Source organism: Lissotriton helveticus, chromosome 8 (genome assembly GCF_964261635.1).
Source record: "Lissotriton helveticus chromosome 8, aLisHel1.1, whole genome shotgun sequence".
Taxonomy (NCBI): domain Eukaryota; kingdom Metazoa; phylum Chordata; class Amphibia; order Caudata; family Salamandridae; genus Lissotriton; species Lissotriton helveticus.
Genome location: NC_136069.1, coordinates 1178917509 through 1178931919, shown reverse-complemented (window position 1 = coordinate 1178931919; position 14411 = coordinate 1178917509).

Below are 14411 nucleotides of genomic sequence, written 5' to 3'. Positions count from 1 at the left end.
TTGCTTACCTGGTCACAGAGAGTGCCTCCCCGCTTAATTTAGGTGGGTACCATTTCACAGCCTCAAGACATATCATTGTCATTTTATTTTGGGGCCCTGATTTGATTGCTCTTTGTTCTTTAACCTTAGCTAATTATAGCAATTGTTTTACAAGATGGCTTAATTTGCTACAGAGAGGAAGAGAGGATTAATTCAGGTAGGGGGGAAAACCAAACATCGTTAAAACACTACTGATTCCTTTTCTTTATTGTATAATATACTCAATGTACTTTTGTTTTTACATTTAGTAAACTTCCTGAATGACTAACCTTAAGTTTGAGAAGAGACTTTGTGGAATGATTCTTTTGTTTAATCATTTTTTATCCCCTCTTCCTCGGTTCACTAATGGCGTTTTCATACTGTTGGGCACAAGGTGACAAGAATAAGTTGGGCGTTTGCATCTTGCTTGTCGTTCCTGTGGAAACATAGGTAAGAGTTTGACAGGCACTGCCTATGCATTCATCTGTTTAGCCAAGCACTACCCCTGCATACATCCAATCATCCAGTCACTACCTTTGCACTCATCCATTCACATAGGGTGTATCTATACAAACTTTCATTCACTCAGGCACTACACATGAAGTCATCCTTTGAACCAGGCTCTACTGTTGCATCCCTCCATTCAGTCATGCACTACCAATGCACTCATCCTTTCACCCTGGAACTACCATTGCACCCATGCATTCACTCACATACTACCCATTCACCAAGGCACTACACAAGCACACATTCAATCACTCTGGTACTACCCTTGCACTCATCCATTTACCCAGGCACTGTCGAGCCTGTTGATCCCACCTTCAGTAATGGGAGGGAATAGGCAGGGGAGGAGTATAGGACTCACCTGCTCCCCCAATAGAGAACTTCGCATTCTAGCATTCTGGGGTTAGCTATTCTGCTTCCGGGTTTCCTACAAGTTCTCTAGTGGGGTTGTTCTGTTCCCTCGCAGGCTCTCATTGTCCTCTCCTCCTTCCGTCGCGTACTCGGCATAGTCTTTGGCGTGGCTCATTCTTCCTGCTCTCCTCCTTCTTCTGTCGCAAGCTCGCCTGTGTCTTCGGCTTGGCTCCTGCTTCCTGGTCTCCTTTTTCTTCTGATTTGAGCTAGGCAGTTTCCTTGACAGTGCTCCTGCCCTCTGGACTCCACTCCGCTTCTTTTTTTGGAGACAGCTCCTGCTCCAGTTTTCCTATAGTTCACCTAAAGAGAAAAAACTAAAGAAAATACGCCATCAGTACGTTAACTGTGCTTTTGCACCTAAAGATAATTATTTAATTATGAGGTAAGGAGCATCTACCTTAGTAATGTTCTGTCGTCTCTGAGGATCTGCCTTTTTCTGTGTTTGGGTACCTGAATGGTAAGTTCCTGTAAATATAAATATAGAAGACTTTAGTTAGTATTCCTGACACTAAGGATAACAAGATATTCTTTTAATATAATTAGTTGCTGGAGAATTTTGCTTACCTGGTCACAGAGAGTGCCTCCCCGCTTAATTTAGGTGGGTACCATTTCATAGCCTCAAGACATATCATTGTCATTTTGTTTTGGGGCCCTGATTTCATTGCTCTTTGTTCTTTAACCTTAGCTAATTATAGCAATATTTTTACAAGATGGCTTAATTTGCTACAGATAGGAAGAGAGGATTAATTCAGGTAGGGGGGAAAACCAAACATCGTTAAAACACTACTGATTCCTTTTCTTTATTGTATAATATACTCAATGTACTTTTGTTTTTACATTTAGTCAACTTCCTGAATGAGTAACCTAGTTTGAGAAGAGACTTCGTGGAATGATTCTTTTGTTTAATCATTTTTTATCCCCTCTTCCTCGGTTCACTAATGGCGTTTTAAAACTGTTGGGCACAAGGTGACAAGGATAAATTGGGCGTTTGCATCTTGCTTGTCGTTCCTGTGGAAACATAAGTAAACGTTTGAAAGGTACTACCTATGTATTCATCTGTTTAGCCAAGCACTACCCCTGCATACATCCAATCATCCAGTCACTACCTTTGCATTCACCCATTCACTCAGGGTGTATCTATGCAAACTTTCATTCACTCAGGCACTACTCATGAAGTCATCCGTTGAACCAGGCTCTACTGTTGCATCCCTCCATTCACTCATGCACAACCAACGCACTCATCCTTTCACCCTGGAACTACCATTGCACCCATGCATTCACTCATATACTACCCATTCACCAAGGCACTACACATGCACACATTCAATCACTCTGGTAATACCCTTGCACTCATCCATTTACCCAGGCACTGTCGAGCCTGTTGATCCCACCTTCAGTAATGGGCGGGAATAGACAAGGGAGGAGTACAGGACTCACCTGCTCCCCCAATAGAGAACTTCGCATTCTAGCATTCTGGGGGTTTGCTATTCTGCTTTCGGGTTTCCTACAAGTTCTATTGTGGGGTTGTTCTGTTCCCTCGCAGGCTCTCAGTGTCCTCTCCTCCTTCCGTCGCATACTCGACATAGTCTTTGGCGTGGCTCATTCTTCCTGCTCTCCTCCTTCTTCTGTCGCAAGCTCGCCTGTGTCTTCGGCTTGGCTCCTGCTTCCTGGTCTCCTTTTTCTTCTGACTTGAGCTAGGCAGTGTCCTTGACAGTGCTCCTGCCCTCTGGACTCCACTCTGCTTCTTGTTTTGGAGAGAGCTCCTGCTCCAGTTTTCCTATAGTTCACCTAAAGAGAAAAAACTAAAGAAAATCCGCCATCAGTACGTTAACTGTGCTTTTGCACCTAAAGATAATTATTTAATTATGAGGTAAAGAGCATCTACCTTAGTAATGTTCTGTCATCTCTGAGGATCTGCCTTTTTCTGTGTTCGGGTACCTGAATGGTAAGTTCCTGTAAATATAAATATAGAAGACTTTAGTTAGTATTCCTGACACTAAGGATAACAAGATATTCTTTTAATATAATTAGTTGCTAGAGAATTTTGCTTACCTGGTCACAGAGAGTGCCTCCCCGCTTAATTTAGGTGGGTACCATTTCACAGCCTCAAGACATATCATTGTCATTTTCTTTTGACGCCCTGATTTCATTGCTCTTTGTTCTTTAACCTTAGCGAATTATAGCAATTGTTTTACAAGATGGCTTAATTTGCTACAGAGAGGAAGAGAGGATTAATTCAGGTTGGGGGCTGAAACCAAACATCGTTAAAACACTACTCATTCCTTTTCTTTATTGTATAATATACTCAATGTACTTTTGTTTTTACATTTAGTAAACTTCCTGAATGACTAACCTTAAGTTTGAGAAGAGACTTCGTGGAATGATTCTTTTGTTTAATCATTTTTTATCCCCTCTTCCTCGGTTCACTAATGGCGTTTTGATACTGTTGGGCACAAGGTGACAAGGATAAGTTGGGCGTTTGCATCTTGCTTGTCGTTCCTGTGGAAGCATAGGTAAGAGTTTGACAGGCACTACCTATGCATTCATCTGTTTAGCCAAGCACTAACCCTGCATACATCCAATCATCCAGTCACTACCTTTGCACTCATCCATTCACTCAGGGTGTATCTATGCAAACTTTCATTCACTCAGGCACTACTCATGAAGTCATCCGTTGAACCAGGCTCTACTGTTGCATCCCTCCATTCAGTCATGCACTACCAATGCACTCATCCTTTCACCCTGGAACTACCATTGCACCCATGCATTCACTCACATACTACCCATTCACCAAGGCACTACACATGCACACATTCAATCACTCTGGTACTACCCTTGCACTCATCCTTTTACCCAGGCACTGTAGAGCCTGTTGATCCCACCTTCAGTAATGGGCGGGAATAGGCAGGGGAGGAGTATAGGACTCACCTGCTCCCCCAATAGAGAACTTCGCATTCTAGCATTCTGGGGGTTTGCTATTCTGCTTCCGGGTTTCCTACAAGTTCTCTTGTGGGGTTGTTCTGTTCCCTCGCAGGCTCTCAGTGTCCTCTCCTCCTTCCGTCGCGTACTCGGCATAGTCTTTGGTGTGGCTCATTCTTCCTGTTCTCCTCCTTCTTCTATCGCAAGCTCGCCTGTGTCTTCGGCTTGGCTCCTGCTTCCTGGTCTCCTTTTTCTTCTGAATTGAGCTAGGCAGTGTCCTTGACAGTGCTCCTGCCCTCTGGACTCCACTCCACTTCTTGTTTTGGAGACAGCTCCTGCTCCAGTTTTCCTATAGTTCACCTGATGAGAAAAAACTAAAGAACATCCGCCATCAGTACGTTAACTGTGCTTTTGCACCTAAAGATAATTATTTAATTATGAGGTAAGGAGCATCTACCTTAGTAATGTTCTGTCGTCTCTGAGGATCTGCCTTTTTCTGTGTTTGGGTACCTGAATGGTAAGTTCCTGTATATATAAATATAGAAGTCTTTAGTTAGTATTCCTGACATTAATGATAACAAGATATTCTTTTAATATAATTAGTTGCTGGAGAATTTTGCTTACCTGGTCACAGAGAGTGCCTCCCCGCTTAATTTAGGTGGGTACCATTTCACAGCCTCAAGACATATCATTGTCATTTTATTTTGGGGCCCTGATTTGATTGCTCTTTGTTCTTTAACCTTAGCTAATTATAGCAATTGTTTTACAAGATGGCTTAATTTGCTACAGAGAGGAAGAGAGGATTAATTCAGGTAGGGGGAAAACCAAACATCGTTAAAACACTACTGATTCCTTTTGTTTATTGTATAATATACTCAATGTACTTTTGTTTTTACATTTAGTAAACTTCCTGAATGACTAACCTTAAGTTTGAGAAGAGACTTTGTGGAATGATTCTTTTGTTTAATCATTTTTTATCCCCTCTTCCTCGGTTCACTAATGGCGTTTTCATACTGTTGGGCACAAGGTGACAAGAATAAGTTGGGCGTTTGCATCTTGCTTGTCGTTCCTGTGGAAACATAGGTAAGAGTTTGACAGGCACTGCCTATGCATTCATCTGTTTAGCCAAGCACTACCCCTGCATACATCCAATCATCCAGTCACTACCTTTGCACTCATCCATTCACTCAGGGTGTATCTATACAAACTTTCATTCACTCAGGCACTACACATGAAGTCATCCTTTGAACCAGGCTCTACTGTTGCATCCCTCCATTCAGTCATGCACTACCAATGCACTCATCCTTTCACCCTGGAACTACCATTGCACCCATGCATTCACTCACATACTACCCATTCACCAAGGCACTACACAAGCACACATTCAATCACTCTGGTACTACCCTTGCACTCATCCATTTACCCAGGCACTGTCGAGCCTGTTGATCCCACCTTCAGTAATGGGCGGGAATAGGCAGGGGAGGAGTATAGGACTCACCTGCTCCCCCAATAGAGAACTTCGCATTCTAGCATTCTGGGGTTAGCTATTCTGCTTCCGGGTTTCCTAAAAGTTCTCTAGTGGGGTTGTTCTGTTCCCTCGCAGGCTCTCATTGTCCTCTCCTCCTTCCGTCGCGTACTCGGCATAGTCTTTGGCGTGGCTCATTCTTCCTGCTCTCCTCCTTCTTCTGTCGCAAGCTCGCCTGTGTTTTCGGCTTGGCTCCTGCTTCCTGGTCTCCTTTTTCTTCTGAATTGAGCTAGGCAGTGTCCTTGACAGTGCTCCTGCCCTCTGGACTCCACTCCGCTTCTTGTTTTGGAGACAGCTCCTGCTCCAGTTTTCCTATAGTTCACCTAATGAGAAAAAACTAAAGAAAATCCGCCATCAGTACGTTAACTGTGCTTTTGCACCTAATGATAATTATTTAATTATGAGGTAAGGAGCATCTACCTTAGTATTGTTCTGTCGTCTCTGAGGATCTGCCTTTTTCTGTGTTTGGGTACCTGAATGGTAAGTTCCTGTAAATATAAATATAGAAGAATTTAGTTAGTATTCCTGACACTAAGGATAACAAGATATTCTTTTAATATAATTAGTTGCTGGAGAATTTTGCTTACCTGGTCACAGAGAGTGCCTCCCCGCTTAATTTAGGTGGGTACCATTTCACAGCCTCAAGACATATCATTGTCATTTTCTTTTGGGGCCCAGATTTCATTGTTTTTTGTTCTTTAACCTTAGCTAATGATAGCAATTGTTTTACAAGATGGCTTAATTTGCTACAGAGAGGTAGAGAGGATTAATTCAGGTAGGGGGGAAAACCAAACATGGTTAAAACACTACTGATTCCTTTTCTTTATTGTATAATATACTCAATGTACTTTTGTTTTTACATTTAGTAAACTTCCTGAATGACTAACCTTAAGTTCGAGAAGAGACTTCGTGGAATGATTCTTTTTTTTAATAATTTTTTATCCCCTCTTCCTCGGTTCACTAATGGCGTTTTGATACTGTTGGGCACAAGGTGACAAGGATAAGTTGGGCGTTTGCATCTTGCTTGTCGTTCCTGTGGAAACATAGGTAAGATTTTGACATGCACTACCTATGCATTCATCTGTTTAGCCAAGCACTACCCCTGCATACATCCAATCATCCAGTCACTACCTTTGCACTCATCCATTCACTCAGGGTGTGTCTATGCAAACTTTCATTCACTCAGGCACTACTCATGAAGTCATCCGTTGAACCAGGCTCTACTGTTGCATCCCTCCATTCAGTCATGCACTACCAATGCACTCATCCTTTCACCCTGGAACTACCATTGCACCCATGCATTCACTCACATACTACCTATTCACCAAGGCACTACACATGCACACATTCAATCACTCTGGTACTACCCTTGCACTCATCCATTTACCCAGGCACTGTCGAGCCTGTTGATCCCACCTTCAGTAATGGGCGGGAATAGGCAGGGGAGGAGTATAGGACTTACCTGCTCACCCAATAGAGAACTTTGCATTCTAGCATTCTGGGGGTTTGCTATTCTGCTTCCGGGTTTCCTACAAGTTCTCTTGTGGGGTTGTTCTGTTCCCTCGCAGGCTCTCAGTGTCCTCTCCTCCTTCCGTCACGTACTCGGCATAGTCTTTGGTGTGGCTCATTCTTCCTGTTCTCCTCCTTCTTCTATCGCAAGCTCGCCTGTGTCTTCGGCTTGGCTCCTGCTTCCTGGTCTCCTTTTTCTTCTGACTTGAGCTAGGCAGTGTCCTTGACAGTGCTCCTGCCCTCTGGACTCCACTCCGCTTCTTTTTTTGGAGACAGCTCCTGCTCCAGTTTTCCTATAGTTCACCTAAAGAGAAAAAACTAAAGAAAATACGCCATCAGTACGTTAACTGTGCTTTTGCACCTAAAGATAATTATTTAATTATGAGGTAAGGAGCATCTACCTTAGTAATGTTCTGTCGTCTCTGAGGATCTGCCTTTTTCTGTGTTTGGGTACCTGAATGGTAAGTTCCTGTAAATATAAATATAGAAGACTTTAGTTAGTATTCCTGACACTAAGGATAACAAGATATTCTTTTAATATAATTAGTTGCTGGAGAATTTTGCTTACCTGGTCACAGAGAGTGCCTCCCCGCTTAATTTAGGTGGGTACCATTTCATAGCCTCAAGACATATCATTGTCATTTTGTTTTGGGGCCCTGATTTCATTGCTCTTTGTTCTTTAACCTTAGCTAATTATAGCAATATTTTTACAAGATGGCCTAATTTGCTACAGATAGGAAGAGAGGATTAATTCAGGTAGGGGGGAAAACCAAACATCGTTAAAACACTACTGATTCCTTTTCTTTATTGTATAATATACTCAATGTACTTTTGTTTTTACATTTAGTCAACTTCCTGAATGAGTAACCTAGTTTGAGAAGACACTTCGTGGAATGATTCTTTTGTTTAATCATTTTTTATCCCCTCTTCCTCGGTTCACTAATGGCGTTTTAAAACTGTTGGGCACAAGGTGACAAGGATAAATTGGGCGTTTGCATCTTGCTTGTCGTTCCTGTGGAAACATAAGTACACGTTTGAAAGGTACTACCTATGTAGTCATCTGTTTAGCCAAGCACTACCCCTGCATACATCCAATCATCCAGTCACTACCTTTGCATTCACCCATTCACTCAGGGTGTATCTATGCAAACTTTCATTCACTCAGGCACTACTCATGAAGTCATCCGTTGAACCAGGCTCTACTGTTGCATCCCTCCATTCACTCATGCACAACCAACACACTCATCCTTTCACCCTGGAACTACCATTGCACCCATGCATTCACTCATATACTACCCATTCACCAAGGCACTACACATGCACACATTCAATCACTCTGGTACTACCCTTGCACTCATCCATTTACCCAGGCACTGTCGAGCCTGTTGATCCCACCTTCAGTAATGGGCGGGAATAGACAAGGGAGGAGTACAGGACTCACCTGCTCCCCCAATAGAGAACTTCGCATTCTAGCATTCTGGGGGTTTGCTATTCTGCTTCCTGGTTTCCTACAAGTTCTATTGTGGGGTTGTTCTGTTCCCTCGCAGTCTCTCAGTGACCTCTCCTCCTTCCGTCGCATACTCGGCATAGTCTTTGGCGTGGCTCATTCTTCCTGCTCTCCTCCTTCTTCTGTCGCAAGCTCGCCTGTGTCTTCGGCTTGGCTCCTGCTTCCTGGTCTCCTTTTTCTTCTGACTTGAGCTAGGCAATGTCCTTGACAGTGCTCCTGCCCTCTGGACTCCACTCCGCTTCTTGTTTTGGAGACAGCTCCTGCTCCAGTTTTCCTATAGTTCACCTAAAGAGAAAAAACTAAAGAAAATCCGCCATCAGTACGTTAACTGTGCTTTTGCACCTAAAGATAATTATTTCATTATGAGGTAAGGAGCATCTACCTTAGTAATGTTCTGTCGTCTCTGAGGATCTGCCCTTTTCTGTGTTTGGGTACCTGAATGGTAAGTTCCTGTAAATATAAATATAGAAGACTTTAGTTAGTATTCCTGACACTAAGGATAACAAGATATTCTTTTAATATAATTAGTTGCTGGAGAATTTTGCTTACCTGGTCACAGAGAGTGCCTCCCCGCTTAATTTAGGTGGGTACCATTTCACAGCCTCAAGACATATCATTGTCATTTTCTTTTGGGGCCCTGATTTCATTGCTCTTTGTTCTTTAACCTTAGCTAATTATAGCAATTGTTTTACAAGATGGCTTAATTTGCTACAGATAGGAAGAGAGGATTAATTCAGGTAGGGCGGAAAACCAAACATCGTTAAAACACTACTGATTCCTTTTCTTTATTGTATAATATACTCATTGTACTTTTGTTTTTACATTTAGTAAACTTCCTGAATGACTAACCTTAAGTTTGAGAAGAGACTTCGTGGAATGATTCTTTTGTTTAATCATTTTTTATCCCCTCTTCCTCGGTTCACTAATGGCGTTTTGATACTGTTGGGCACAAGGTGACGAGGATAAGTTGGGCGTTTGCATCTTGCTTGTCGTTCCTGTGGAAACATAGGTAAGAGTTTGAAAGGCACTACCTATGTATTCATCTGTTTAGCCAAGCACTACCCCTGCATACATCCAATCATCCAGTCACTACCTTTGCACTCATCCATTCACTCAGGGTGTATCTATGCAAACTTTCTTTCACTCAGGCACTACTCATGAAGTCATCCGTTGAACCAGGCTCTACTGTTGCATCCCTCCATTCACTAATGCACTACCAATGCACTCATCCTTTCACCCTGGAACTACCATTGCACCCATGCATTCACTCACATACTACCCATTCACCAAGGCACTACACATGCACACATTCAATCACTCTGGTACTACCCTTGCACTCATCCATTTACCCAGGCACTGTCGAGCCTGTTGATCCCACCTTCAGTAATGGGCGGGAATAGGCAGGGGAGGAGTATAGGACTCACCTGCTCCCCCAATAGAGAACTTGGCATTCTAGCATTCTTGGGGTTTGCTATTCTGCTTCCGGGTTTCCTACAAGTTCTCTTGTGGGGTTGTTCTGTTCCCTCGCAGGCTCTCAGTGTCCTCTCCTCCTTCCGTCGCATACTCGACATAGTCTTTGGCGTGGCTCATTCTTCCTGCTCTCCTCCTTCTTCTGTCGCAAGCTCGCCTGTGTCTTCGGCTTGGCTCCTGCTTCCTGGTCTCCTTTTTCTTCTGACTTGAGCTAGGCAGTGTCCTTGACAGTGCTCCTGCCCTCTGGACTCCACTCTGCTTCTTGTTTTGGAGAGAGCTCCTGCTCCAGTTTTCCTATAGTTCACCTAAAGAGAAAAAACTAAAGAAAATCCGCCATCAGTACGTTAACTGTGCTTTTGCACCTAAAGATAATTATTTAATTATGAGGTAAGGAGCATCTACCTTAGTAATGTTCTGTCATCTCTGAGGATCTGCCTTTTTCTGTGTTCGGGTACCTGAATGGTAAGTTCCTGTAAATATAAATATAGAAGACTTTAGTTAGTATTCCTGACACTAAGGATAACAAGATATTCTTTTAATATAATTAGTTGCTAGAGAATTTTGCTTACCTGGTCACAGAGAGTGCCTCCCCGCTTAATTTAGGTGGGTACCATTTCACAGCCTCAAGACATATCATTGTCATTTTCTTTTGACGCCCTGATTTCATTGCTCTTTGTTCTTTAACCTTAGCGAATTATAGCAATTGTTTTACAAGATGGCTTAATTTGCTACAGAGAGGAAGAGAGGATTAATTCAGGTAGGGGGGGAAACCAAACATCGTTAAAACACTACTCATTCCTTTTCTTTATTGTATAATATACTCAATGTACTTTTGTTTTTACATTTAGTAAACTTCCTGAATGACTAACCTTAAGTTTGAGAAGAGACTTCGTGGAATGATTCTTTTGTTTAATCATTTTTTATCCCCTCTTCCTCGGTTCACTAATGGCGTTTTGATACTGTTGGGCACAAGGTGACAAGGATAAGTTGGGCGTTTGCATCTTGCTTGTCGTTCCTGTGGAAGCATAGGTAAGAGTTTGACAGGCACTACCTATGCATTCATCTGTTTAGCCAAGCACTACCCCTGCATACATCCAATCATCCAGTCACTACCTTTGCACTCATCCATTCACTCAGGGTGTATCTATGCAAACTTTCATTCACTCAGGCACTACTCATGAAGTCATCCGTTGAACCAGGCTCTACTGTTGCATCCCTCCATTCAGTCATGCACTACCAATGCACTCATCCTTTCACCCTGGAACTACCATTGCACCCATGCATTCACTCACATACTACCCATTCACCAAGGCACTACACATGCACACATTCAATCACTCTGGTACTACCCTTGCACTCATCCTTTTACCCAGGCACTGTAGAGCCTGTTGATCCCACCTTCAGTAATGGGCGGGAATAGGCAGGGGAGGAGTATAGGACTCACCTGCTCCCCCAATAGAGAACTTCGCATTCTAGCATTCTGGGGGTTTGCTATTCTGCTTCCGGGTTTCCTACAAGTTCTCTTGTGGGGTTGTTCTGTTCCCTCGCAGGCTCTCAGTGTCCTCTCCTCCATCCGTCACGTACTCGGCATAGTCTTTGGCGTGGCTCATTCTTCCTGCTCTCCTCCTTCTTCTGCCGCAAGCTCGCCTGTGTATTCGGCTTGGCTCCTGCTTCCTGGTCTCCTTTTTCTTCTGACTTGAGCTAGGCAGTGTCCTTGACAGTGCTCCTGCCCTCTGGACTCCACTCCGCTTCTTGTTTTGGAGACAGCTCCTGCTCCAGTTTTCCTATAGTTCACCTAAAGAGAAAAAACTAAAGAAAATCCGCCATCAGTACGTTAACTGTGCTTTTGCACCTAAAGATAATTATTTAATTATGAGGTAAGGAGCATCTACCTAAGTAATGTTCTGTCGTCTCTGAGGATCTGCCTTTTTCTGTGTTTGGGTACGTGAATGGTAAGTTCCTGTAAATATAAATATAGAAGACTTTAGTTAGTATTCCTGACACTAAGGATAACAAGATATTCTTTTAATATAATTAGTTGCTGGAGAATTTTGCTTACCTGGTCACAGAGAGTGACTCCCCGCTTAATTTAGGTGGGTACCATTTCACAGCCTAAAGACATATCATTGTCATTTTCTTTTGGGGCCCAGATTTCATTGCTCTTTGTTCTTTAACCTTAGCTAATTATAGCAATTGTTTTACAAGATGGCTTACTTAGCGACAGAGAGGAAGAGAGGATTAATTCAGGTAGGGGGGAAAACCAAACATCGTATAAACACTACTGATTCCTTTTCTTTATTGTATAATATACTCAATGTACTTTTGTTTTTACATTTAGTAAACTTCCTGAATGACTAACCTTAAGTTTGAGAAGAGACTTTGTGGAATGATTCTTTTGTTTAATCATTTTTTATCCCCTCTTCCTCGGTTCACTAATGGCGTTTTCATACTGTTGGGCACAAGGTGACAAGAATAAGTTGGGCGTTTGCATCTTGCTTGTTGTTCCTGTGGAAACATAGGTAAGAGTTTGACAGGCACTGCCTATGCATTCATCTGTTTAGCCAAGCACTACCCCTGCATACATCCAATCATCCAGTCACTACCTTTGCACTCATCCATTCACTCAGGGTGTATCTATACAAACTTTCATTCACTCAGGCACTACACATGAAGTCATCCTTTGAACCAGGCTCTACTGTTGCATCCCTCCATTCAGTCATGCACTACCAATGCACTCATCCTTTCACCCTGGAACTACCATTGCACCCATGCATTCACTCACATACTACCCATTCACCAAGGCACTACACAAGCACACATTCAATCACTCTGGTACTACCCTTGCACTCATCCATTTACCCAGGCACTGTCGAGCCTGTTGATCCCACCTTCAGTAATGGGCGGGAATAGGCAGGGGAGGAGTATAGGACTCACCTGCTCCCCCAATAGAGAACTTCGCATTCTAGCATTCTGGGGTTAGCTATTCTGCTTCCGGGTTTCCTACAAGTTCTCTAGTGAGGTTGTTCTGTTCCCCCGCAGGCTCTCAGTGTCCTCTCCTCCTTCCGTCGCGTACTCGGCATAGTCTTTGGCGTGGCTCATTCTTCCTGCTCTTCTTCTTCTGTCGCAAGCTCGCCTGTGTTTTCGGCTTGGCTCCTGCTTCCTGGTCTCCTTTTTCTTCTGAATTGAGCTAGGCAGTGTCCTTGACAGTGCTCCTGCCCTCTGGACTCCACTCCGCTTCTTGTTTTGGAGACAGCTCCTGCTCCAGTTTTCCTATAGTTCACCTAATGAGAAAAAACTAAAGACAATCCGCCATCAGTACGTTAACTGTGCTTTTGCACCTAAAGATAATTATTTAATTATGAGGTAAGGAGCATCTACCTTAGTAATGTTCTGTCGTCTCTGAGGATCTGCCTTTTTCTGTGTTTGGGTACCTGAATGGTAAGTTCCTGTAAATATGAATATAGAAGAATTTAGTTAGTATTCCTGACACTAAGGATAACAAGATATTCTTTTAATATAATTAGTTGCTGGAGAATTTTGCTTACCTGGTCACAGAGAGTGCCTCCCCGCTTAATTTAGGTGGGTACCATTTCACAGCCTCAAGACATATCATTGTCATTTTCTTTTGGGGCCCAGATTTCATTGCTCTTTGTTCTTTAACCTTAGCTAATGATAGCAATTGTTTTACAAGATGGCTTAATTTGCTACAGAGAGGAAGAGAGGATTAATTCAGGTAGGGGGGAAAACCAAACATGGTTAAAACACTACTGATTCCTTTTCTTTATTGTATAATATACTCAATGTACTTTTGTTTTTACATTTAGTAAACTTCCTGAATGACTAACCTTAAGTTCGAGAAGAGACTTCGTGGAATGATTCTTTTGTTTAATCATTTTTTATCCCCTCTTCCCCGGTTCACTAATGGCGTTTTGATACTGTTGGGCACAAGGTGACAAGGATAAGTTGGGCGTTTGCATCTTGCTTGTCGTTCCTGTGGAAACATAGGTAAGATTTTGACATGCACTACCTATGCATTCATCTGTTAAGCCAAGCACTACCCCTGCATACATCCAATCATCCAGTCACTACCTTTGCACTCATCCATTCACTCAGGGTGTGTCTATGCAAACTTTCATTCACTCAGGCACTACTCATGAAGTCATCCGTTGAACCAGGCTCTACTGTTGCATCCCTCCATTCAGTCATGCACTACCAATGCACTCATCCTTTCACCCTGGAACTACCATTGCACCCATGCATTCACTCACATACTACCCATTCACCAAGGCACTACACATGCACACATTCAATCACTCTGGTACTACCCTTGCACTCATCCATTTACCAAGGCACTGTAGAGCCTGTTGATCCCACCTTCAGTAATGGGCGGAAATAGGCAGGGGAGGAGTATAGGACTCACCTGCTCCCCCAACAGAGAAATTCGCATTCTAGCATTCTGGGGGTTTGCTATTCTGCTTCCGTGTTTCCTACACGTTCTCTTGCGGGGTTGTTCTGTTCCCTCGCAGGCTCTCAGTGTCCTCTCCTCCT